Source organism: Ictidomys tridecemlineatus, chromosome 6, assembly GCF_052094955.1.
Source record: "Ictidomys tridecemlineatus isolate mIctTri1 chromosome 6, mIctTri1.hap1, whole genome shotgun sequence".
Classification (NCBI taxonomy): Eukaryota; Metazoa; Chordata; class Mammalia; order Rodentia; family Sciuridae; genus Ictidomys; species Ictidomys tridecemlineatus.
This window is the reverse complement of record NC_135482.1, coordinates 141864363-141891457: the sequence shown is the minus strand read 5'-3', so window position 1 is coordinate 141891457 and position 27095 is coordinate 141864363.

Genomic DNA, 27095 nt, shown 5'->3' with positions numbered 1-27095 from the left:
TTTATTGATGTGACTAATTACATTTATTGATTTCCATATGTTTAACTGACCTTGCATCCCTGGAATGAACCCCACTTGATCGTGCTGTATTATCTTTTTGATATGTTTCTGTATTTGATTTGCCAGAATTTTATTGAGAATTTTTGCAGATGTTCATTAAGATTTTGATCTAAAATTTTCTCTTTTAGATGTCTTTGTCTGTTTTCTGAATAGTGTAATGAAATCACACTGCCCTGCTCAATCCCACTTTGGAATCCAGGCAATATTTGCCTCATAGAATGAGTTTGGAAGTGCTTCCTTTTTTTTCTACTTTCTGAAATAAATCAAAGAGTATTGCTATTAGTTCTTCTTTAAAGGTCTTGTAGAACTTGGCTGTGTATCCTTGCTGTCCTGGGCTTTTTTGGTTGTTAGACTTCTGATGGTCTCTTCTATTTCGTTGCTTGGAATATATCTGTTTAAATTGTGTATGTCATCTGATTCAATTTGGGCATATCATATGACTCTAGAAATTTGTCAATGCCTTTGATATTTTCTATTTTATTGGAGTAGAAGTTTCAAAATAATTTCTAACTATCTTCTGGGCTGGTCTCCTGCAGTAGTCTGCTGGTCAGAAGGGGTGGCCCTGTGCTGGTGGCTGGATTCCAGTGGGTATCTGCAGTAGAGGGGTGGACCAGGGCCTACTGTGAGCCTGGATTCCATGCAAGCCAGTGTGAGTAGATCTGGGCCACTGGGCTTGACCTCCCATGGTAGTCTGCTGGTTAGAAGGGGAGGTCCTGTGCCAGAGACTGGCCTCTGGCTGGTGTCTGCTGGCGGAGGGATGGACCCAGGCATACTATGAGCCTTGGTCCTGCACAGGCTGGCATGGGCAGATCTGTGCTGCCAGGCTTGACCTCTCATGGTAGTCTGCTGGTCTTATTGTACATTTTAATGAAGCAAGAATAATGCTATACTTTATTCTGTAACGATAGAAATTTTAAGACCACATTACAATAAAAATCTCTCATTTCCCAATATCAATGTTGCCTTTCCTTGAGAAATATTGAAATGGAATTTGTTTCATGCATCTGTCTATAAATTTGAAAATAAAATATAAAAACAATGGCTAAAACCTTGGCCACCATACAGTGGGATGTTGGTATAACTAGTACTAAGATAATCATTTTCTGATTTCCACGTTAGGTCTCATGCAAGAACTTTGTATATAACTGACTATCCTCTACCAGGTACCTCACCAACTTCAAGGCTCTATTTGACCTATTAGAAGGGAATTTTTGCTACATTTAATTTCACAGATCTTTATAGGTTTTATTAACCTTGTAGCAAATAAGAGTTTAGTTTGGAAAAAAAGCACTGGAAAATATAACAGTGAAGTATTTTAGTTAGCATTGGGACTTCTGTCACATCATTTTTAATTCAGATAGATATAGGAATGAAGAGAAAATTAAAACAGAAGTGAGTCATAAAAAGTAAGCCAACTAACAGTTATCACTTGAAAACAATAGTTATAGATTTGAATAGCCTTTTTACTAATAATGCTTCATTGAAAACAATCATACTTATTAAATTTATGAATGTTATTTTGTAGAGCTTTCAATTGAAATTATCTGGAACCTGGCTTGTTACTCTACTTTGGGCCTGTGTATTTAACTGTACACATGGAACAAGGCTTATTCTGCATATAGGCTATGAGAATCTTTAAATAAAAACTGATGTATAATAAATTTATTTGATGATAAAATGTTTCCCGATCACTTTAATATGGACTCATATTAATGATTGGGTTACTTTATATAAAAGGTCTTACAGTTATGTCAGTATGATAAATTATATGTTACAGAAATTATAATAGCTATCTCCATTTCTAAAATAGGCATAAATATAAAAACATCTTTTAAATTTACTAATTCACTAATCACTTTTAAAATGTTATTATTTTATTCAATTCCAAAAAATACTACTTTAAAAGATAGATTTAGGTTGACGTTGTTATCTATTTTTCAAAAGCCAAATTAAAAGTAAAGAGAAAAGTAAAGAAAAACAACAAATGGTTCCATATTTTCATTTCTTGGGGAGATGTGATATACATTGGCCCATCCTATGAGGGATTGTTGGAAGGAAATTGACATCTAATCTACATATCACCATCATGCCCTAATCTAAGACTTGATTGCACCATACTATAAAAAATTGTCTCTGGGGTAATAATAGATAAATAGCTTATTGTGATACTATTTACTCTTTTAACAATATTTTTATACTAATCATTTGTCTTATCTTAAAATGGCAATTGTGAATATTAATTTTTAAAATATTTGGAATAAAATATTCTTTTAATATATTAAATACAATGTAATAGAATCTTAGTATCTGCCACTTAAAGACATACATTATTCCTATTCCTTACATTATAAGAAAATATCTAATTCTGAATAAAGTATACACTCAAAACTATTAGAAATTAACATGAATATTTTGTTTATAAATGTGGCACACCCACAAATAGATACAGAATATGTTCTTTCACATTGCATTGCTGACTTCTTATCATTCTAGAAGCAAAATACCAGGGCATAGTACAAGGCAGCAAAAGTAATTTAATTCTTACTGTAACTGATCTTCCAGTTGCAAAATAAGGCATGATGGCAAAAATTTTTGAGGCCTAGTGATAGCGGATGAGGCAGAATATGTTTCCTGGGAGAATATCAGCCATACCATTGTTAAGCATAAACTTTATTCATAATGCTACTCCATAAGAAGACTCCAAAGGAGTGTTCAAATTTGGAAAGAAAGTCATGGTTTCTTCAAGATGTTAGCAAGTGTTATCAATCTAAGCTCAGTCTTTTCAGTAATGTTGGTCAAAATGGTTGTACAAAAAAAAAAAAAGAAAGAAAGAAAGAAAGAAAGAAAGAAAGAAAGAAAGAAAGAAAGAAAGATTTTTGAAGTTTAATATTTTTTGATTTGATATTTTAGATATTTTAGTCTTTGAAATGTAAGTATAGTGGGACAGTTGCCATGTGTAAAGCTAAGTACAAGAGAAGACAGAAAAATAAGTGCAGAGACTAGGTTCTGTAAGGTCAGTATTAGAAAATTGCAGTCCTCATGTAATCTTACAATCTGTTCTTTGTTCAGTGAGGAGATCGAGTCTCAATGTTTTACATTTTCAGTTCATTAGAAAAGGTTTCAGTTGTTTATGATCTGTTATAATTTGTATAGGGCATGAAGGGCTATGCCTCTACAATAAGGCAATTATTTAATTTTTCTCTTTTGTAAGGAAAATAAAGAGACACAGAGACAAGATACAGAGACAGAAAAGAAAGATGGCAGAATGTCTGAGGGGCCAAGCTGCCAGGCTTCATTTATATCAATAGTTACTTTAGGTCATTGGCATCACTAATACATATTGTTCATTGTATTACTGGGCAGTTTACAGACTTAGCAAGATTATGCAGCTTATTCCTCAGTTACGTACTAAGTTGCAATGTGACATCTTGGGAGCCTTAAGTGGCTTCTCAAGAAAATCCACTGTATGAAGCTACTATTAAGTGGGCAAGTTTAGGCTTATTGTGGTTGTCTAACAAAAAAGTTCCTTTATTCTCAATAGCTGTGTGCCTAAGACCAAGGTGGAAGACCCTAACACAGACCCTCCTCATGAAGGACATTGCTACAGCAGCCAGACATCCTATGTCTCTACACAGATGTTTTCCCATCAGCCAGACATTCTGTGTCTTTGCAGAGAAACTTCCTAGCCACCAAGCATGCCACAGTCATGAAGCTATCAGAGACCTCAATCCCAAACACAGAACCCCTACACTCTTTGTAGTCTGTATAATACAATGCATACCCCTACCTATTCAGTCATTTTGCTATCTCTTAGCTAATTTGACACCTAGGTGGCAGGGCTCTAGGAGACATTCTGGCACCCTGAATAATTTTATCTTCTAATTTAGTCTTCACTAAAACTGGAGTGAAAAGAACAATATCCTTTCTCATTCTTCCAATTCTCACCATATTTTTCTCCATCACAACAACAATTCTGATTGCATGGAATGCCCTGAGGTGATGGGTTTTGTGCTTCATTTGTGAAGGTGGTATAAAAAACACCCAAACTTTCCATATATTATATTAAAAGTATTATAATATATTGGTAAATATCTGTAAGAAGAACATAATGATTCATAAGTTGTGTTAATTGTCTCTGAAATAAAAAGTTTGTTGTTGTTAATTCTGAATCCATTGCATATCCATCACAAAATTAAGGGCCTGACTCCTGATTAGGAGCTTCATAGTGACATGTTTCTCCTCCAAATCAATGCTTATCACAATTTTGTTCAATACATTTGTTTAAATTAATTTTCCTTTACACATCAAGAAATTTGTAACCACACAACCATCTTTACTGCATTTTCTTGCAGAACATAGCTTCTGGCACATAGCTCATGGAAAATTAGAATTTTTATGAATTATTTCTTACCACTCTTTCTTTTTCAAATTTGTTTTTTTTTCCAGATGACAGCAACCTATAGTCCCTTCCCTTATGGAAAATAACTTCAAATGTTTGAATATATTTTGTATATCTAATATTTAGGGGAGTAACAAAATTGGAAGACATGCCAAACAAGATTTCACTTTCCATTTGTATATTTCTACACTATATTTCAATTGCATCCTTTTAATCATCAAATTCTCTTCTAACAATAGTTAGTCATTAAAAGTTAGCCTTACTTTGTACCCAACTCACCTTTAGAAACTTTTCCTAATTAGCCTTAAATCTAAAAGAAAGAAATGTAGCTAAAGCTTAATATTATATTCAGGATAATTTAGATTGTATTTTCTTTGGTTTACTTAAAGTTACTTTTGTTACTTTCTTTTTCTTGATACTGATTTTTACAAATACTTTCTCACTAAAAGTTATATTATCTTAGGTTCTTTTTAATTAGGATTGAGTATAATTTAACTGAACTTTCTTTTTAGTTAAACATTCTGAGCTCTGTAATGCTTACTTGAATGTTTTTGCCCTTTGTTTTATAGCTGAAAAGTGTTGCTAATTTAGGCAAGTAGCAATTTTAACTTATAAAGTTTCATAAAGGTATTCAATTTAAAAGTTGAGATATATCCAAACTTAAATCACACTTTGATACTGCTTCCATTTTTATCTACAGAAAAAAACCCCTCACTTTATTTATCAATATTAGAAAAAAAAACATTGGGTTTCAATTTGCATTCCAGTTGAGAAATATACAAATAGTTAATATTTAAAACAGTTGATTTCATAAAAGGAGAATGTTTAAAAAGTTTAGGTACATATTACAGTATCAGTGAAATTATTATAAGAAATGGTTTAGGTACAAAAACAGTCATGAATACCAACGTATTTTTATTCAGTATATTTCAAGTATATTACTTTCATACAGTTTATATGATCTTCGATTACGGGAATAAGGGAAGGAAGATATCATCTAAGTCTGAGATTATTGTGGAAATTTTCACTGAAGTGACATTAAGTTTAAAGACTCATGTTTTATAAAATTAAAATTAGACTATACATGCTTAAATTTGAGTACTGCTTGTTATATAGTAAGCTGTTAATGAATTTTGACTAACCTTTGTTTTTAATTAAGCAAAAATACTCAAAAGTGTGATAAACATTTATAAGGTCTTTTTTTTTTTTTTTTTAGTTAAACATGAGAACAATATCTTTATTTATTTTTATGTGGTGCTGGGGATCAAACTTAATGCCTCACACATGCAAGGCAAATGCTTACTACTGAGCTACAATCCCAGCCCTGCAAGGTAAAGATCTTATTACAGGGAGTATGGCCCTTTTCCTTGAAGCCAATCCAATAATGAGGACACCGTTTTGAGAAAAAGGAAATTATTTAATTGAATGACTCGCAAAGAGAAAACACAGGGGACTCCTGTTCCAGAGTCTCTGATTTTTCCAATCAGGAGTAAAGTTTTTAAAGAGGTGATTCAAAGGCTACATTCCAGGTGTGCCCTAACAGGATTCCTAATTCACTTGTTAAATGAGAGAATTCTTAGATCTTCAGCTGCCATCTCAGAAGTTTGCATTATGTAATTCCTGTGGTGGATGTGTGCTTAGGAAAAGATAACTTGGCCTATGGTCATGAAGAAAGGTAATCCTGTCTCCCTAAAATTAGGCAAGTATAAGATTTGGGAGGCAAGAGATGAAGGAAGGGAAGGGGGAGAGGAAGAAAAAGAAACATATCTATTAAAAAAAAAGTCACAGTGGCAGAGCAGCAAGGATTATATTCAAAGCATATGTGGATCATTTACAATCTCACAGGGTTTATCAGAGCAATCCTGTTATAGAGTTCAAACTTCATGTATCCAAATTGAAGTAAATTCATGTTCCTATAGGTTTTCTTCATTCACATGCTGCATTTCTAATCCTCTGAGCCTAGGTATTTCTTCTGTAGTTTGCTAATGGTGTTCACATGTTCTCTCTCTTCCTGATTAGACTAAAAGCTGCATGTTGTTAGACATTTATTTATTTTTTTTCTATTTATTCTACTGCTGAAGACCCAGTACCTAAAGCAGTACATGGCATGTGTTTAACATACCAGAAATACAAATTTTCTTTAATTTTTGCAAATTCTTATAAGAAAGGGACTACTATCTTCATTTAAATGAAGAGATCATGGAGGTTGATAGAGGTTAAATTATAATATCTGTAGTCCTGTACATAGTAAGCAATAAAACTGAAAGAATCTTCAAGGTGAATTAATGGAGTTCATGTTATGAAATAACTTGTAAAAGTAAAATTTGCTTACCAAAGTACAAATCCAGATTTGTGTGTGTATTGATGACAATAGGAGATGACAAAAATTGGGGAAAGAAAAGCTCGAACAATATTATCGAGACAAAAATGTCAGAGAACTGTTGTGAAAGAGAATAGCACACTATGAGTGTTCAGATAAAGATTCACTTCTATTTCTTATAATATGGTAAACTAATACTACTTTTGAAAACAAACAAACAAAAAAAGCTGCTAGTTTAAAAACTGAAATCTTTTAAAATGTAGCCACATGTTGTCAAGAAAGAAAGGAAAATTGGATTGAATATGGGAATTCAGAAAGTTAAAATGAGCACTACTGCTCTTTTCAGCTTTGAAAGCATTTGACAGCCCTATTGAATTGCACATCAGTGTTCAATATTTCCACTCTGGGTAGATAGGAGACCAGAAAAAGCCAAGGACCCACCTAAGTGTAGTGTCAAAAGAAAAGTTCACCATGAAGCTAGAAACCCTAATGAGAAATTGGCAGATTAAATCTGAAATAGAAAAAAAATCCATGGTCTCTCAAGTGAAAAAGAAAACAAATAAAGATCCTTTTTCAAAACTTGATCTCAGTAGATAGAATAATAAGATTTCAGGACACTTTGGAATCAAGTTGGCCTTCCTATGAGTATTTCTTCTCAAATTCACATAAATTAGGTATTACCAAAAGGTGGGGGAATAAAAAGTAAACTCAATAATATTATACCTCACATGGTTCAGATGCCTGACTGGGGCTAATGCAAATCTTTTTTGAGAAACCTAACAGTAACTCAGTCTTCAATCTCAGCCTCCAGAGAAATTCCATATATATAATTTACAGGGATTTCCTTTACATTAAGGAAAATCAAAAGTTCCTACTTAATGACTAAACATTCAAGATTTCAGGCCTCCATGAAAGGAAAAAAGACCAGCTACCCAAGACTAGAGATTTGTGGAATTAAACAACTAAGAAATAATAATAATAATTTACTATCCATTAAAATTAAAACTAAGATTGATAACATGGGTAAATGGTTATCATATTTGTAAAAAAAAAGCAAGATTAATTACTAGAAAACAAATAAATAGTTGTGTACCTATTAGTAGTAAGGAGTTTTTAGATCTAGGATCCATGGAGATAAAAGAGATTTCCTAGGCCAGATGTATTTTGTGGGGAAAATTTTTTTGTTGGTGACCCCTGGCACCCAGGGTTTCTGGGTGAGAGAGCAGACATACAGGATCCTCAGAAAACCAGAATGCTTCCTTTGTTGGGCACTTCTAACAGAAGCCTCATTGCAGGTCCAGATGGGCCATCTGTGGTCTTTGTATATCTCTGCTCCTCTCTCTAGAGAAAATAGGTGCTTGGGAAATGGCAGCAAGGAACCAAAATGCAATGAATAGCTCAAACTCAAGCCCTTGACAGATAATTCTTTGCTATAAACACCAAGTTATCTGGTGACATTGATGAGAGAATATATCAGCAGCATGGTTCCCAACCCATAAAGTGCTCTTTGCAATAGGCAGATGGAGATTTCTTCCTTCTCCCAGGTACAAAAATTTATGCCAAGAAAGATGACATGGGGACTCTATTAGACATATTCAGAGAACACTAACAGGAACAAGTGGGTATCCAGTGAGATCAGACAAAGGTCAATGTAGCCTAGTAAAGATTCTGAAATGCAATGGTCATTGAAAACACAGAACACAGAAGTATGTCAGGTTTGCACACTAAGCTGAAAACAAAACTAAAACACAACAAAAAATCGACTGCTTGCAAAAATAAAATATTTAAGCAATACCTTGATTACCCTAATATAACAGAAACATTGCCATACACTTACACAATAAACCAGAAAAATACTGACTAAAATGAGAAAACATAATGAATGGAAACCAACACCCACATAAATAAGATATTGCAAATACCTGATGAGTATTTTCAAACAACTCTCATAAAAATGCTTAAATAAGGATTTAAGAATACTCTCAAATAATGGATAGATAATCTCTGAAAATAATGAGATGACTAAAAAAATGACTGAACGAAAATTATATAAAAGAAAACACAATTAAAAATTTTAAGATATAGTGATGAATGTACTCTTGGAGGAGTGGGAATGACAGAGGATAGATGCAGTGAATTTAAGGAAAGATCAATAGAAATAAATATAGTCATCCAAAAATCAAAGAGAAAGTGATGGGGGGAAAATTAATAGGGACTCTATGTCATCTGGAAAATTACAAAATATCTCATATTTGTATTATTATGGTTCCAGAAAGTGAAGTAAAAAAAGGTAATAAATATTAAAGGGTACTTGAAAAAATAACAGATGGAAACTTTCCATAAATTTGCTTAAATGTACAGATTAGATAATAAAAAATGATTTAAATAAACTTTTCCTTAAAGTATATGAACAGATGGCAAATAAGCACATGAAAAAGATGTCTAACATCATTAGGCATTATAGAACGGTAAAGTAAAACCACAATGAGATAGCACTACAAATTTATCAAATGGCTAAAATTTAAATAAAAACAAAAACAAAGACAATATCAAATGCTAGAGAGGGTTTGGAGGAACAGAATCACTCATACATTGTGGATGGAAACATATGCTGGTGTGTCCCCTCCAGAAAAATCATTTTTAAAATCTTTTATACAATTTAATACAAAATTACCATATGACTCTGAAATATTAGTCTTGGGGCTTTATCTCATATAAATGAAATGTGTGCTACACACACACACAAGCAACTTGAATGAAACTCCAGGGAATCATGCTGATTGACAAAAAACAATACTTTTATCACTACCAGCATATGAACCTTGAAATGACAAAATTACAGAAGTGGAAAACAAGTTAGTAAATTAATAACCTTTGTGAGACTTTACAAGTTAGGCACAAGTAAAGAGCTATGAAGAGATACATTGATTATATAAGAATAAAAGGATTCTACTGTTAGATACATGAACTTAGGTGACAAAATTGCACAGAATTAAACACACACCCAACACACATACACTTACATGAGGACAAATAAAACTGGAGAAATCTGTAAAACTGTGAACTTTATAATATCAATATCCTGGGTTTTATATTTCATTATGCTTTTGTAAGATGTTACCCTTGAGGAAACTAGGTAAAATGTAAACAGGGACTCTCTATAGTATATCTCGAAATTGCAAGAGTATTATTATTTTATGTCAATTGAAGCTCACTAAAACTGAAAAATAGTATAAGTTGGTTGACATGCAGATCTACAAAGTAATAGCTTTTATTAAATAAATCAGTTTATGAAAGCAGAAAGCAATTATTTACAAAACATTGACTAAGCCCAGTACAGTGGTGTATGACTGTAATCGCAATGACTCAGGAAATCGAGGCAGGAGGATTGTAAATTCTCTGCAATTTAGTAAGACCCTGACTAAATTAGTGAAACCCTGTCTTAAAAAAAAAAAAAAAATTAAAGGACCGAGGAAACAGGTCAGTGGTAAAGCATCCTGGGTTCAATCTCCAATAACAACAACAACAACAACAACAGCAACTGATTCTACTATTTTGCATAACAAATATTTAAGATTTAAAGTTTAAAATGATATAATAATCTTTCTGGATTTGTAGTTGCAATAGTGGTCTACTTCACCTTTTGAATATAGTACTTGCTGCTATATATATATTTGGTACTGGGGATTGAACATGTGCACTTACCCAGTGAGTCACATCCCCAGCCATTTTTATATTTTATTTAGAGGAAGGGTCTCACTAAATTTCTTAGGGCCTTGCTAAATTGCTGAGGCTGGCTTTGAACTCTCAGTCCTTGTGCCTCAGCCTCCAGAGCCATTGGAATTTCAGCATGTGCCCTAGATCTTAGCTTCTTATTTTAAAAGGGACATGTTTTTCTTTTCCTCTTCTTCCTTTCCTCTCCCTAACCTAGGAGCAGGTAACAAGATTACCTTTTCCCATCCTAACCTGAGTTATCTGTCCTTGAGCATACATCCACCATAGGAAGGAGATGGCCTCTGAAAATCTAGGAAGTGACTATCTCCCAAATTAACAACTGAATTTTAACACACCATCAGGGCACATCTGGAAAGCAGCCTTTGAAGAGCTTCTTAAAAGCCCTCTGTTCTCCCTTATGGGAAGAACCATAGCCAATGGGACTAGAGTCCCCTGTGCTTCTCTTTTGCTAGCAAAGTAATAAACCTTCTTTTTCCTCTTTCTCAAAACCATGTCCTCATTATTGGATTGGCCTTAGGGACAGAGACTGAGATTTCAGTCATAAAATTAGTGACCCAGATGGGACCTGAGAACAGCCCTCACTCCAGCTTTCTTGGCAGTCCTGGCACTCCAAGCAATGGAATTTCCATGCTGAGGATGTAAGTTGCACTTGCTGAGAGCAGACTGCCAGAGAGTTAGGAGACAGAAGACTGGTGAGTCTATACCGTCAAGCCAGAGCAGCTAACCTGGGAGTAAAGCAAAGAACTGAGGAAACATCCCAGCAGCTACCAAGCCCCCTTTGCTTTGGGGAACTCTCACATTCCATTCCTGAACTGAATGGATTGCTCTATCTTGATCTACTTTGAGAAAAACAAAACTGACTGCAATAAAGTCAGGACACTTTAGCCATTTAGCAAACTCCCCTGGTGTGCACACCAAGACCCTTGAGTCTACACATCTGGTTCCCCTTTGTGGGAACATCTAGTTCCTCTTTGTTGGGACATCTGTGGCACCGTTGTGTAGAAGTCATGATGAAGCAGGAGTTGAGAACTAGGGAGAATTTTCCCCTATACGGTCTGTCTTTTTTAAAGGTTTCCAACTGTTAATCGTGGTTTGGGGATTCTCTATTTGTCTGTCTCTGTTGTTGTAGTAGTTGTTGTTTGCATCTGTTTCTGGCCTTTTAAAGACATGGGCAATGCTACCTTGATTCTATAGGTTTTTCTTGGGAACAATTTTGGCTGAATGGGCCACCTAGAGATATAAAATTGTCTAAGAAAAAAGAATGTTTTACCATACAATCTGGCCTTTGAATGGTTTTCTGAATTATTGTACAATCTTGCAGTTGGATTTTGTCTGTCAGAGATAAGTGAAAAAAAAAATCTATCTGCAGGCATGAATGCATTTGTATAATAAGGAATATGAACAGTCAAAAACTAAGTTGAGGGTGCAAAAGCACAGCCTCTAATGTGGAAGAATAGCAAAACAGGACAAGAAAGGATTAAAAATTTTTAATTATTCCAACTCAGTGGTGACAGAGTACTACTTGTCAGCCTGGTCCCAGGCAGCTGCAAAGCATCCTACTGTGGGTCAGGGACACGAATCCTTGGATAAAGAAAAGAAAATCTAGGAAAGGTGCATAGTATATAGAAAAATGGGCCTCTACCCTGCCTTCCAGCCACTATTTACCTGTGGGAATAAAATTAAAATCTGAGAATAGGGCTCTCAGTTCACCAGAATGGGATTCACTTTGCCACTTCTGTTGATGAATGATTGTATATGGCCTATAGCCTCACTGATTTTTTTTTTATTCTTGTCTCACAGGTTCAAAGAACAAAATCTATGGATGGTGGCAGAGGATAAAAGAAACATGAAAGAAATAAAATGTATTTTAAATGAGAAGAGAAAAGATAAGCCTCCCATGATGCTGGGGAAAACTGGCAGAAAATTTTTCCACTTGAGTGCACTAGTCTGGGGGCTTATGGCTTCTGGATAAAGTCATGAGTCAGAGTCCATTGTGAACAGACATTAAAAAGCTTTGGGCCTAATCTTTGGAATCTATGCCATACTGGTGCTGGGAGCCAATCTATGCTATTGCCTGGCCTATGACTTTCTAATTAGCTATGCACTTTTAGTTCTTAAGTCTGATTTTTTCTGTAACCTTCATTTGGGTTCATCCCCATTTTCATTTCTTGTGCTCTGGGACAAAGGAGTCAACTAAAATGCTTAACCTCACAGGGTTTTCTTTATATTTAAAAATAAATGAATAAATCTTAATTGGGGTCCATTATACTCACTGTCTGAAGATTATCTGATGGGGATTGGAAGGGGAAACTTTTAGTCACAAAGAAATTGGCAATAGGTTTTAGTACTACTAAATTATAACCTGGGGACAAAATAGTCTCCCCATTTTAAGATCTGACAGGATGCCCCATTTGGGCAGGGACACTTCTGGGTACAGCCCTGTTTCCCACAGAGCTAAAATATAAGGGCCTGCCATAGTCTCCATGGTTGCAGGGACATGTGCCTTGGCCTTGTTGATTGCTGCTGAGGAGGTCCCTAACAGTCTTTATATGGTCAATGAGACCTTCATTGGACAGAATGCCCTGGATATATTAGGGGGCAAGGGTAAAGAATGTGTCAGTTAGTCTCTGGGTACAATTGACAGTGAGGAATTCAAAGTGGATGACATTGTGATGATAAAAAGATGACTGGCCAAATAACAGTATATTGCTCCAACTCCTTAAATGCAGATTGGGGAAAGAAGATTAAGGCACACTTTTTCTGATTTTTGTTTTTTTGTAATATGTCAGTCTGATCCCTCTCCTGAGATAAAATTTGTTATGTAAATTAAATGCAGAGATAACATTCTCACTCCAATAGCAACAAATTCAGTTGCAAGTTCCTTCCAGGAAAAAGGAAATAGACTGCTCTGCTGGAGGTCTACTAAAAGTGATTAAAGGCATTTGGGCCAAAGAAGACCCCAAGAAAGTTTATCAATATGATCTTAAACACATTTTTGTTTAAGGAGGAAATAACTTGCTCCTGGGGTGGGGGTAGGGTATTAACCCCATAAGAGAGAAGCATTAATAGGGATCCATTCTTTTCTAGACAAATATTTAAAATATGAATAGAGTAAATTTTGCCAGGTATTCTACAATATGGCTGTTCTGCCTGTTAAAAAGCCTCACACTGATGAGCACCAATTTTTGCAAGATTGGAAAGCTATAATATATTTATTAAAGTGTGATGTCCATTGCTTTTAGGATTTTTCTTGGTCATAAAAACAATGACTTAAAATGTTGACCAGGTTTGATTTTCATGAATAAATCAAATATATATATGAATAGAAATATGTGTACACCTGAAACTAAATGTGTTTGTCTCAGTCCTGTCAAAATGTTCTGAAAAGCTTATACAATAAAAGTTCACATAGGGTTAACTAATAAAGGTTCTCTTTTATAAATTGCATCTAGCATAAAAGGGCTACATTGCTGAAGGGTACAGAAAAACAACCCCCAGAGAGAAAAGAACAATGGGTCCCAGGGAGAGAAAGAAAACAGTGGGTTCTGGACTTTCACCATTTCCCAGCAACAATGGGCTATGTATTTTCACAATTTCCTGTATGTACAACTGTTCCCCTGACTGCTCAACCAACACATTCTGCTATGATTCAGTCTCACTGAACCTTATAAAACTCAGACCCCTATTGTAACCAGTTGCCATTTTCCTCTTCACAATGTGACCCTCCACTGCTTAATAAAGCATTGCTGACCCATTGAGGTCTGTCTACTTTTTTTTTTTTTTTAACTTTCTCTTTTGTTTGCTCTCATTTGGTGCCAAAAACTGGGATGGAGGTTTGAAGCTTTTTACCCCTCCCCATCCTAAGGAACCTTTATTGTCTTTTCTCTCTTCTCATCTCCCTTCCATTTCTTTTCTTCTTTCCTCCTGATAGGAGGAGCCCTTTCTCACTCTTAGAGTCCACTTTGGCTAAACCACAGTCAGTATGCAACCTGAAACAGAGACCATTCTTGGGCTAGGATTTTGCTGCCTCATTGTTAAGGGGATGGAGGTTCTTTAGTGATGTTGGAGGCATTCTCCTTCTAATCCTCCAGTCCCTCCCTGCACTTAGACCTTTGGATCAGAGCATGTTTTTTGCTATTTTGCTTCTGCATGCAACACCGACCTCATCATTTTTCAGAGAGGTAAGATCCCTTCTGGTCACCAGAAGAGGTGCCCTGCTTGAGACCTTCTGCCTTTCCTCTCATCTAGACCCTACCATTGAGATTGTAGAAGAGGACACCCTCTCATTTTCTGGTGAAACTCTAACCAGTGATGGAAGACATCAAAGGATGCTTTTATTTTAATCACCGCCCTGGTCAAACCTCTCCAAACACAGTTGGGACTCCCCCTTAGGTTGTCTCATAAATAATTTTAAGAACCAACCTTAAAAGTAAATGCCTCATTAGGCTTAGTACTCAGATCTGGCTGGCTGCAATATAAATTAGACAACCTAAGTCTAAGTCAATAAGCAAATAGCCTGAATTCAGAATTCCTGACTTTGACTCCCAAATTCCCCAGGATTTAGTCAATTTCCTCCAATGAAATGGTAAATGGCCTGAGATTCCTTTACCACCAAGCCTTCTTTTACCTTGGCTCAAGGGCCTCATTATACCAACCTTGCTCTGCTCTATGATTCTCATTGACTCTCCACTCTATAAACTTCTAGATCAGGTCCTGCTTTCCCTAAAATAGCAGATGAATCCTCACAAAAATTAAGTGAATCTGAAGGCTATAAAGAAAAATTTCATAGATGGGAATGTCCGATAACTATCAAAAGAGACTGTCAGAGTCACAAACATTTTTTTTTTCTGAGTAAATTTAAGACCTAAAAATCTTAACTTCTTACATAGGCAGGCTTGATCTGTGTTTCTGTGTTTGCTACTGTGATTATCTAGCCCCAATGTTTATCCCTAATGTTGACATAAAAAGTGTTGCACATAAAGTAGTAACTAACTGCTGAGGGCCATTACCAAGTAGGAATGACGCATCGAAATTTCCTTGCCAAGGTACCCCATGCTGCTTAGAGGACATTCGATGGGACATTGCATTGCATGCTTTAATAAGGTGACCTTGCTCAAGGACCAAGGCGGATCCGGGTTTAGAGCTGATCAGGTTTGAGGAAGTAACCGGCTCCTTGAGTTTAAGGCGTTGCCAGGTTAAGATAATGGGTTTTAGGGAAGTTAGAGATTGAAGATTATTGCTGGGGTTAGGGTGTTCCTGCTGCTTGTTCCCCTTGAGTTCTCGTGAGATTAAGATGGGATTTGGAGATAGCCTCGTGAAGTAGGTGAATTGTGCGGGAGACGGCAGAACGCGATTGTCCCTGGACCTGTGTGGAGGCGGTGTGAGAGCTGGAATAAAGAATTGCTGTTTGAACCTACAAAGGTGTGTGGTGGCTCGTGATTCTGGTGCCAAGCCGAGACCTTGGCAACTAACTTTACTAAGAAAGCCCTAATTGATACAGATAAAGGTATATCTACTAAACACAGAGATAATGCCCAAAAAATGTATTTTACAAAAATCAAATGACATTAGACATCTTACAGCTCATGAGGACATTTGTGACAGTACAAAAGATAAATGTTGTTTATCAAATAGGCCATCTGTGCTGACCCCCTCATGCTTTGTTTCCAGGAAGAAATTTACCTGCACTCCTGCCTGGCCTCTGTGGATAGGATATGTTACATTCCTTGGTAAACTACCTATACACGGCAGGAGAAATGCAGGCCCAAAATAATGTTGTTAAGAGGTGGGTTGGATCTCCCTTCACCCACATGTTGGGAATATCAATCCCTACGTGCTTCAGTTTCTGAAATTTGGTGCATGGAACAGAGGAAGGCTTGAGACAATTGAAGGAAGCTGCCGGGGCCACTCCTTAGTGCTGGATAAAGGTCGGTCTCCTGTCTGGAGTTTGACCTCTACAGCCCCCAGGGGTACCATATTTATCACTGTCTCTGCTTATGTTTGACTTGTCCCAGTAGTGGGGGGCACCCTCACCCAATAAGCTTGGATCCTGAGATAAAATCTTGGTCTGATTTCAGGACTTTGGGAAAGAGTGATAGTTTAAATCTAATAGAGGCTTTAATAAACATCTGTAGCATCGGCTCCTACCTGTAAAGATCTACCTACAAACAGCTACAAAATCTCTGTTTCCTGTCTGTTTTACATTTGTGTGCACACTGTGTATTTTATTGTTGTGTCTACATATGTGCTCGTGTCCATATATCATGTACATGATATCAAATTTGGCATATAGATTATGTGTGCTCATAAATTAAAATTTAAAAGCAAATGGCTTTTAGTTCATTTGACTTAAAAAGTTCAATCTAGGCTCAGTAGGCTGAGACAGGAAGATCACAAGTTCAAAGCCAGCCTCAGCAAAAAGTGAGGTGCTAAGCAATTCAGTAAGACCCTGTCTCTAAATAAAATACAAAATGGGGCTGGGGATATGGCTCAGCGGTCCAGTGCCTCAAGTTCAATCCCTGGTACTCCAAAACAAAACAAAAAATTTAATCTAAATTAGGTAAACAGATAAGAACAATGATATGTTTAAAATTACTAACTCATAAGTTTTTCTAGGTGATAAGGCAATTAACAGAGTGTTGGTTTCTATAAAATATCTAGACTATAATGTGCATTGTTTTAAGGATTTTTCTTTAACAATGAAAAAATAGCTAATAGTGTTAACTACACTTGTCTTATATCCTTTTTTTAACCGTTAAAAATGAGTAAATTAGATTTAACATCAACATCAATGGGATTAATCATAAATAGAGGAGATATATAATTAATTTACAAAATTAAAGGGCTAAAAAACTCAACTGCGAAAAATAAAATCAAGCACTCTTGTCTTCTTAAATTCCATGAAGTAATACACTTAAATATTAAGTGTGTTTTTATAAATTGGTTAAAAAAAATTAAGATTGTTTTGTTTCTGGGTCTTCACTAAAGCAAGGTCACTAAGAGTTAAAGTTCTAAGAGGTGTGATTCTATATGCAAAAAGTCCAAAAACATTCAGCTGTGTTTAAACTAAAGTACTGGAAATAGCATAAAATATTTCATCTTATTTGAAGAAATAATTGGAAAAACTTAGAAATTCAGGGAAAAGGAAGGTTCCCCCCCCCAAGGCCAAATATTAATGTACTGATATAAACCAAAGTTTAATCCTCAATAGGTTAAAATAAAAAGGATTTTTTAAAATATTAAGCTCTGCTTATCTATAAAGGTAATTTCTTGTGTCAAGTATTACTATTTAGAGAAACTAGTCTTAAAGAAATTAGGGTTTATACAACTCTGGTTAAACAGCAACTGTTATTTTAGGGTATTACACTACACTAAACATTCTGAATTTTCTTAAAAGTATTCGTATCTTCTAAGTATACAAGTCTTTAAAGTATAAGGTTTAGAAGAATATATTACCAAGCTGGTGCTCTTCAAACTAAAGTTTAAAGTAAAGGCTTGGGATTATAAAAATTGCTTCTTAGTTCATAGCTATTATAAAAACTAAATATGTCTTTACTCTTGCTAATTTTATTTTGCACTTTCCTAGTAAACTTGAACAATAATCTGTTAGAGCCTTACAAAAGTACAACTTCTAACATAACAACCTGAGTTAATTTGAGATAATAGGTCATCAACTATAGGAGAGATAAGATTTAAGGCTAATTTCTAGCATTAATAATGACACCAATAAGGGGTAAAGAACTGCAAAGTTGTAGACATGAAAGCTAAATTCAGTACTCTTTAAGACTGGTAAAATTGGTTTAATGGATGTTTAAAACCAAACTTGGAGTAAAGTTAAGGGCTAACAAAAAAAAATAGCCAATATTTGTCTTTTGCCCTCTGAGGTTAGCTTGAACCCATGCAATAAGAGGACTTCTCTAAGGGCTTTATGACTCTGGGCTACATAACATCCTGATCAAGGAGATTAATGAGACCCTGGAGAACAGAAAGCCAATTAGTGACATGCTACAAAGAGGAGGGTCATTGGAGAAGATGATATCTCTGAGGCTTCCAAGGGAAGCCACATGGTCAAGGAGACCCTGACTTATCCTGACAGATGGTACTAAAGGAGCTAAGAAGCTGCTTACAAGTTCCCAAGAGTGACCACCTGAAGGAACTCAGCTGACTCAATCAATAGGAACAAGGTCAATTTGACCAGCTTGGTCTTAAACACCTAGCAAAACAAGTTATAGCCAAAGTACAGCCATACCTGGGCATGTAAAAGAAAAGACAACAGTTCTTTTAATTGAACTTAAGATATACACTTTTATCAGCACCACAGGCCCGGTACCACCAAAGTCTGAGGCATTTTTGCTTTTTGAGGCTCATATTTACCCCTGTCTATCAAAATTGGTCTGGCCTATGTATCTTAGTCCTCCTTATTCCTCAATTTCATGTTTTAACTAACAACAAAAGTATGCCTATAATAATAATGGCACATACCAGCCAAAAGGAAGCCATTCCTGTGATGGACTGGTAACTTGACTTCACCCAGATGCTGCCTATAAGAAAAATTAAATATCTCCTGGTCTGGATAGACACTTTTACTGGGTGTATCAAACCCTTTCCAACCACCAATAAAAGGACTAGTACAGTTGCAACCCTACTTTCTAAGAAATAATCCCACATTTTGGTCTACCTGCCTCCCTCCAGTTGAACAACAGCCCTGAATTCATTCCTCTATTACCCAAGAATTAGTCAAATTTTGACATATAAAATGGAATTTCCACATTCCCTATCATTGCAGTCCTCAGGAAAATTCAAGAGGAAAAATAGGACTTTAAGGGCAACCTTAATAAAACTATCTATAGAAACCAACTGAAGTTGGATTAAGCTCCCCCCTTTGGCCCTTTTCCAAATCTGAGCTCTCCCCAAGAAGCCTCTTAAGATTATCCCATTTGAACTCTTCTATGGATGTCCCCTTGTACCACCATCTAATCTCAATCACCAATTATTCCTCCTGATGTCCTGAATCCCCTCCTAGCCTACCTCAGGGCTGCACTCTGGAAATATTACCACTCTCACCCATCTCCCCAGCTTCAATCCTTAGGAGGACCCCTCTTATTTCCATAGGGGACCTCGTTTACTACACCCCCAAAAACTATAGCCCCCTCACACACAAAAAAAAGGAAGGGCCCCTTCAGGGTTATTCTGACTACCCCAACTACAGTCAAACTAGAAGACCACTCCTCTTGGGTCCATTTGAGCAACCTAAAAGTTGATCCTGATAATACGATAATACCTCTTATCAATCTGTTCCCATAGGCCCTATCTGACTGTGCATTACCTTCCAAATATTTTTGAGGAAAACTAACTGATCCTTATGCCTAAACCCCCTAATGTCACTTTGTCAGATGTCCTTTCACACTTTCTTAACAACTCTAAGAGATTAATTATATTTATCACATCCACTCCCCCTTCATCTTTCTCCTCCTCAAACACTAGACCTTATCTGGGAACTCTGGCTTGAAGGGACATTCATTGATCTGAACCCTCACCCTGAATCCCTCAGATTGGAATGTAGCATGCAGCCCATTCCTGCTGAAATGCAGTGGTGGTAAGTTCCTCAATTAACCCTGAAAATGAAGTCCAGACTGTCTACCAGAAGATTTTCAAAGCTGGATAACAATGGGGCAGAACTTGGCACATCCTTATGTTGTTTCTCTTATAAAGTTCCTACTCAAAAACAGTGGTGCATAAATGGCCCCCTCTGCTCTTCAATAGCTCCTTCAGTAGATTTTACAAACTTTCCCATGGTACCCTGGTGAAGAAATTGTATATGTAGAAACATGGGATCATATCAGGGACACTTTAAAAAGAGACCATTAATAAGGTATGACAATTCCTGTTATTATTTTCTGTACTTGGACTTTGGTAAAGATGGCTTTAGACCCTTTTCAGAAAACTTTTAAAATTTTATGTAAAATTAAAAATCCTATGCTTTATTCACCAACACCCTCTACTAAACTTCCCCTTATATTCCCTTTTATATTTACCTTTCTCATAATAAAATTTCTTCCCTCTAAGTTGGCCTGTTTAGCTCAAACCACCTTCCAGGAACATGTCAAATCTCATTCTCCTTCATTCACAATCTGATTCTCTGAAACCACAAAAAGAGGACTTCCCCTATGAGGACCTTGAGGCTGTTTCAATATACACCACTTTTCAGCCTCAACTGTCAGGATCTCTGTATTCTTTCCCAGAACTCTGGAAGTGGGCGTTCCCCCTATTTTGTCCCTTTTCATTAGGAAGCAGCAAGTCCAGATATCAATGCCCCTCCCTATTCACTATCTCCTTTCAGAGTCTGGAATGAATGATATGGAAAAACAACCCCAGGAAGAAAAGAAAAATGGGTTTCAAGGAGAGAAGGAAAACAGTGGGCTGTGAATTTTCAACATTTCCCAGCAACAATGTGCCATGAGTTTTCACAATTTTCTGTATCTACAACTGTCACGCTGACTCTCCACCAACACATTCTACTATGATTCAGTCTCACTAAACTTTAGAAAATTCAGACCCCTATTGTAATCAATTGCCATTTTCCTCTTGAAAATGTGCCCCTTCACTGATTAATAAAACATTGCTTAACCATTGAGGTCTGTCTCCATTTTTTTTTTTTTTTTACTTTCTCTTTCATTTGATTTCAACTGCCATTAAAAAAAAAAAAAGAACTGACATATCTGTCTGCTTTGACTAAGGATTTCTGATCACTAACACTGTTTCCTAAATGTAAAAGAGATTTAAGGCTATTCTTTATTTTTGCTAGAATTATTCAACTTTTCAAACCTAAAATTATCTGTGGATTGTGAATTTTACTATGAAAGTTAAATCTAGATAATGTAAGACATTTGTGTAATTATAACGCTTTTAGTAGCTTATTTTTATGTTCGTCTAGTGTAAAATTTTTAAAATATAAAACTTAGAGAAGCACATTACCAAGATGGTATTCTCCAATCTAAAGTTATCTATAATGGCAATCTCTTTAGCCTTATATAAAAATAGAAAATTTAATTTACGTCATTTAATATTCTGTAACTGGATAAAGTAATTTGTTATTATATGTGTATATGTATATATATCACTGATATATATGTATATATACATATACATTCATTTATATTTATAATATATATACTTTTAATAGACAATTTACTCTCTCTCTCTCTCTCTCTCTCTCTCTCTCTCTCTATATATATATATATATATATATATATATATATGCATAATTTTTGTCACATTTTACACTGGGATAAAAATTTAAATGTACTTTTGAAAATGAGAGCCTGATCTGTTTACAGGTTAACATTATAAAACATGAAAATATTTCACCACTTTCTTACAAAAAGGAGTTAAAGATCTCAGCATGTTTGATTCATGTTTCAGATGTAACATTGTATTATGAGAACTGACATTCATATTAACTTAGTAAACCATGTATGAGAAATTTGAAAAATGATATTTAAGAAAGAGGTAAAAATCAGCCTCAGAAATAAAACACTTTACCTAAGATTTGTCAAGAGCCCCACCTCACCTGAGTTAAGACTCAATGATTGTCATCTTATTCCATATTAGGATGTTTCCAAAATAGGCTCATTTCAAGTTATGTTCAAAAAATTGTTGTTGTAAAGATTACTGTGATCTCAAAGTTAGCAGGAGATGTAATATATAATGAGTAATGTTTGTGATTATAGAAATTATGTTTCTTAGTTCATAACTAGTACACAATCTACATGTTTTTGCTATTGCTAATTTCATTTTGTATTTTTCTTGTAAACTTTCTGTTTCCTGTTAATGTTTTGTAGAGGTATATTTTCTAATAAAACAACCTTAGTTAATTTTGTTAGGGGACAAATAGTTGGGAATGGTGGAAACATAAGATTAAAAGAATAATTTCATAAAATGGGCTTAGTGTTCTGATCCACACATGCTTTCTTTTTTAAGAGGCAATTTAACTGTAGCCCTGCCTGAAGTAGGTGGAGAGAATATGTCAGATTTCTTAGCAAACTATCTGTTATCTGCAGGAGAAATGCAAGTCCAAAATCAATGTCCCAGGAGACTGTTGTGACCAGATCCTGAAACTCTGAGAGATAAGAATAGTTCCTTATAACAACAAAATCTATAAGAATATATTGTTAAGAATCCAGTTAGAACAGGTCAGCATAAGCTCAGGTGACCTAGAGTTGCCATAGCCGTGGGCACTTGAAAGTCTGAAGTCATCTTGCTCTCAGTTAAAAGTCAAGAGATGGAACTTGGTGGGCTCTGGAAACTTTGCTGGGATCCCCCAATAAAACTGGAATTCAGGAAAGGCACATTGTCTCTGTCCTGTCTGAGAGAACCCACTCTTTCCCTTGAGAGTGTTCCATTTCCCTTTCCTATCTCTTCAATACACTTATTCTTGTTACTCTGACCTAAACGACTGAAATCTTTCTGACTTGATAACAAAAATTGGGGTGTAAAAGCAATTCTTCAAACTGCCTCACTTTCTCAGAAGGCCCAAGCTCTGTAATAATTTGATACAATAAACCATCAACAACAGAACAGACAAGATATAAGGGTGACTTCCAGTACTGATATAGATCCCAATTCAATAGAAGAGAGTAACTGTAAAACAAAAGACATGGAAATTAAAACACATTACTCCCAGGTTAAGATTTGTGAAACTGGCCTGATGGATATTTAAAACCCAAAACTTAAAGACTGAAGTCAAGGAAGTAAAAGGACAAAGAAATAAAGCAGCCAATATTTGGCCTTTACCCTCTAAGGTCAGCCAGGATCCAGGGAATGATAACAGCCCTCCCTAAGGGATCAAGAAGACCCTAGAGAACAGGAGGAAGTCAACCAGAGTACATAGTGCAAAGTGGAGGGTCACTGGAGAGGAAAATGTCCCTAATGCTTTTAAGAAAAGCCACATGTGGTAAGCATGAACTTGACCCATCCTGGCAGATGGCATGACTGGTAAAAGAAGAAAAATGAAGCCAAGAGGCGTCTCACATGTTTCCAAGAATGATCCCTTGAAGCATCTCAGCTGATACCTAACAGGAGATAGAAACAAGTCAATTTTAACAAACTTGATCTTAAACACCTGGCAGCACAGAATGATCAAAGCACAATAATACATGGACATTTAAAAGAAATGTTTTTTTTTGTTTTAACATATTTTTATTGATTGTTCAAAACATTACAGAGCTCATGATATATCATCTTTCATACATTTGACTCAATTGGGTTTTGAACTCCCATTTCTACCCCAAATACAGATTTCAGAATCACATCTGTTACATACTCACATTTTTACATAATGGCATATTAGTGACTGTTGTATTCTGCTACCTTTCCTATCCCCTACTATCCCCCCTCCCCTCTCCTCCCCTCCCATCTTCCCTCTCTACCTCCTCTGCTGTTGTTCAATTCTCTTCCTTTTTTCCCCTCCCCCTTGCCCCTCATAACCTCTTATAATTTTGTGTATCACTGAAGGTCTCCTACCATTTCCATATGCTTTTCCTTCTCTCTCCCTTTCTCTCCCCCCATTCGTCTTTGTTTACTGTTAGTCTTTTTCTCATGCTCTTCCTTCCTGTTCTGTTCTTAGTTGCTCTCTTTATATCAAAGAAGACATTTGGCATTTGTTTTTTAGGGCTTGGCTAGCTTCACTTAGCATAATCTGCTCTAATGCCATCCATTTCCCTGCAAATTCTATGATTTTGTCATTTCGTAGTGCTGCATAATACTCCATTGTGTATAGCTGCCACATTTTTTTTTTATCCATTCATGTATTGAAGGGCATCTAGGTTGGTTCCACAGTCTAGCTATTGTGAATTGTGCTGCTATAATCATTGATGTGGCCATATCCCTATAGTGCGCTCTTTTAAGGTCCTCAGGGAATAGTCCGAGAAGGGCGATAGCTGGGTCAAATGGTGGTTCCATTCCCAGCTTTCCCAGGAATCTCCATACTGCTTTCCAAATTGGCCTCACCATTTTGCAGTCCCACCAGCAATGTACAAGTGTACCCTTTTCCCCACATCCTCGCCAACACTTATTGTTGTTTGACTTCATAATGGCTGCCAATCTTACTGGAGTGAGATGGTATCTTAGGGTGGTTTTGATTTACATTTCTCTGATTGCTAGAGATGGTGAGCATTTTTTCATGTACTTATTGATTGATTGTATGTCCTCCTCTGAGAAGTGTCTGTTCAGGACCTTGGCTCATTTGTTGATTAGATTATTTGTTATCTTATTGTTTGATTTTTTGAGTTCTTTGTACATTCTGGATATAGAAATAGATAAAGCAATCATGAAATTCATATGGAAAAACAAAAGACCCAGAATAGCAAAAGCAATTCTAAGCAGGATGTATAGCGATACCAGAGTTCAAACTGTACTACAAAGCAATAGTAACAAAAATAGCATGGTACTGGTACCAAAACAGGCAGGTGGACCAATGGTACAGAATAGAGGACACAGAGACTAATCCACAAAGCTACAACTATCTTATATTTGATAAAGGGGCTAAAAACATGCAATGGAGGAAGGATAGCTTCTTCAACAAATGGTGCTGGGAAAATTGGAAATCCATATGCAACAAAATGAAATTGAATCCCTTTTTTTCGCCAGCCCCAAAAGTTAACTCAAAATGGATCAAGGAGCTAGATATCAAATCAGAGACACTGCGACTGATAGAAGAAAAAGTTGGCTCCGATCTGCATATTGTGGGGTCGGGCTCCAAATTCCTTAATAGGATGCCCATAGCCCAAGAGTTAATAACAAGAATAAACAAATGGGACTTACTTAAACTAAAAAGTTTTTTTCTCAGCAAGAGAAACAATAAAAGAGGTAAATAGAGAGCCCACATCCTGGGAACAAATTTTTACCCCTCACACCTCAGAAGAAATGTTTTTTTTTAAAAAAAAATTTAACTCAAGATGTACATTTGTATTAGCCCTACCAAAGGAAAGTAAAGGTGGATCTTGTACAGGAAGGGCTATTGTGTGGGAATTCCTTATATTTAACTATCACAAAGGACTCTAGAGTCACAAGTTTGTCCTGTATTTCAAAGACTGGCTTAAATATAATTACTTTTGAATTAAATATTTACTAAAAAAGTAATGCTTTGCTGTCTAATTTATTATTGTTCTAGCATGATCTGCATGCTATGTGTGCCTTGCTCAATCACCTGCCAACTGCCACCATGAACTTCTGAAATGCTCTGATACTCAATACCCTTAACTCACCATTCATCACCTGGCAGAGAACACAGACTTTGGGTCACTTTCCCCCAACTTCATCCTCACTCAGCAGGAAGCAGCTTGGATTTGTTGTCTATTTCTCCATTAGAAATGGAATATAGATATTGACAGTGAGGAAATGTAAGAGTGGCCCACTTCACCTTTGAATATAGCCCTTGCTGCTTATTTTAAAAGGGACGTGTTTTTCTTCTCCTCTTCTCTTTTTCCTTTTCCCTAACTGGGAGCAGGTAACAAAATCATCTTTTCCTATCCTAAGCCAAGTTATCTATCCTTGAGCACATATCCACCACAGGAAGGAGATGGCCCCTGAAGATCTAGGAAGTGACTATCTCCCAAATTAACAACTGAATTTTGACACACCATCAGGGCACATTTGGGACCCTATCAGGGCACATCTGGAAAGCAGCCTTTGAAGAGCTTCTTTAAAAGCCCTCATTTCTCCCTTATGGGCAGAACCATAGCCTCTAGGATTGGAATCCCTTGTGTTTCTCCATTGATAGCAAAGTAATAAACTTTCTTTTTCCTCTTTCTAAAAACTGTATCCTCATTATTGGACTGGCCTCAGGGACAAGGACTGAGCTTTCAGTAACATACTGATATACTTATAATTGCCTTATTTTTTTCTTTTGTTTTGATTTTTGCTTCTAATGTTTTATTCTTTTACTACCATTGCTTTTTTTTTACATGTCCAATATTTGAGTCATACATGTCCACAAACAATTAAAACAAAAAGAAATATTTTGCATATATCAAAACTGTAATTTAATTGAAAGATTAATTATTGCATTTATATTTGCATACAGCTTCAATTTGAGTGTCACTAAAAACCAAGGTAAAATAAGAGTGAAGGAAGTTTCAAGTAATTGTACAGAAGAATTTGAACTAATACACTCCTTTGGAACAGGCAATTTTGACAGCAGAAAGCTTTATAAGCCATTTACTTTAGTAATACTTATGCAAGTATAAAAAGTAAAATATGTTTGAATGCAAGTTTGAAAATGCTTTTTAAATGAAAGTTTATTTCTAGCTGCCCTCCATTAAATAATAATTTATTAAAATCATTGCTATACATTCAGAGATAATTTGTTCAACATCCAATGCTTCAGGTTAAATACCTCCTATATGAACAAAAGTTAAGATTTATGGAAATTTAACTTAGCAATTTTGTTAGACATTGGGTCTTTCAAGCAAGTTTATTCAAAGGTTAGGATACTTTTATAATAAATTTATTGAGAGTTTACATTAAGTGCAATTTTATATGCTGTAATTAAAGAGATGTGCATATGAGGTGGATACCCAACAA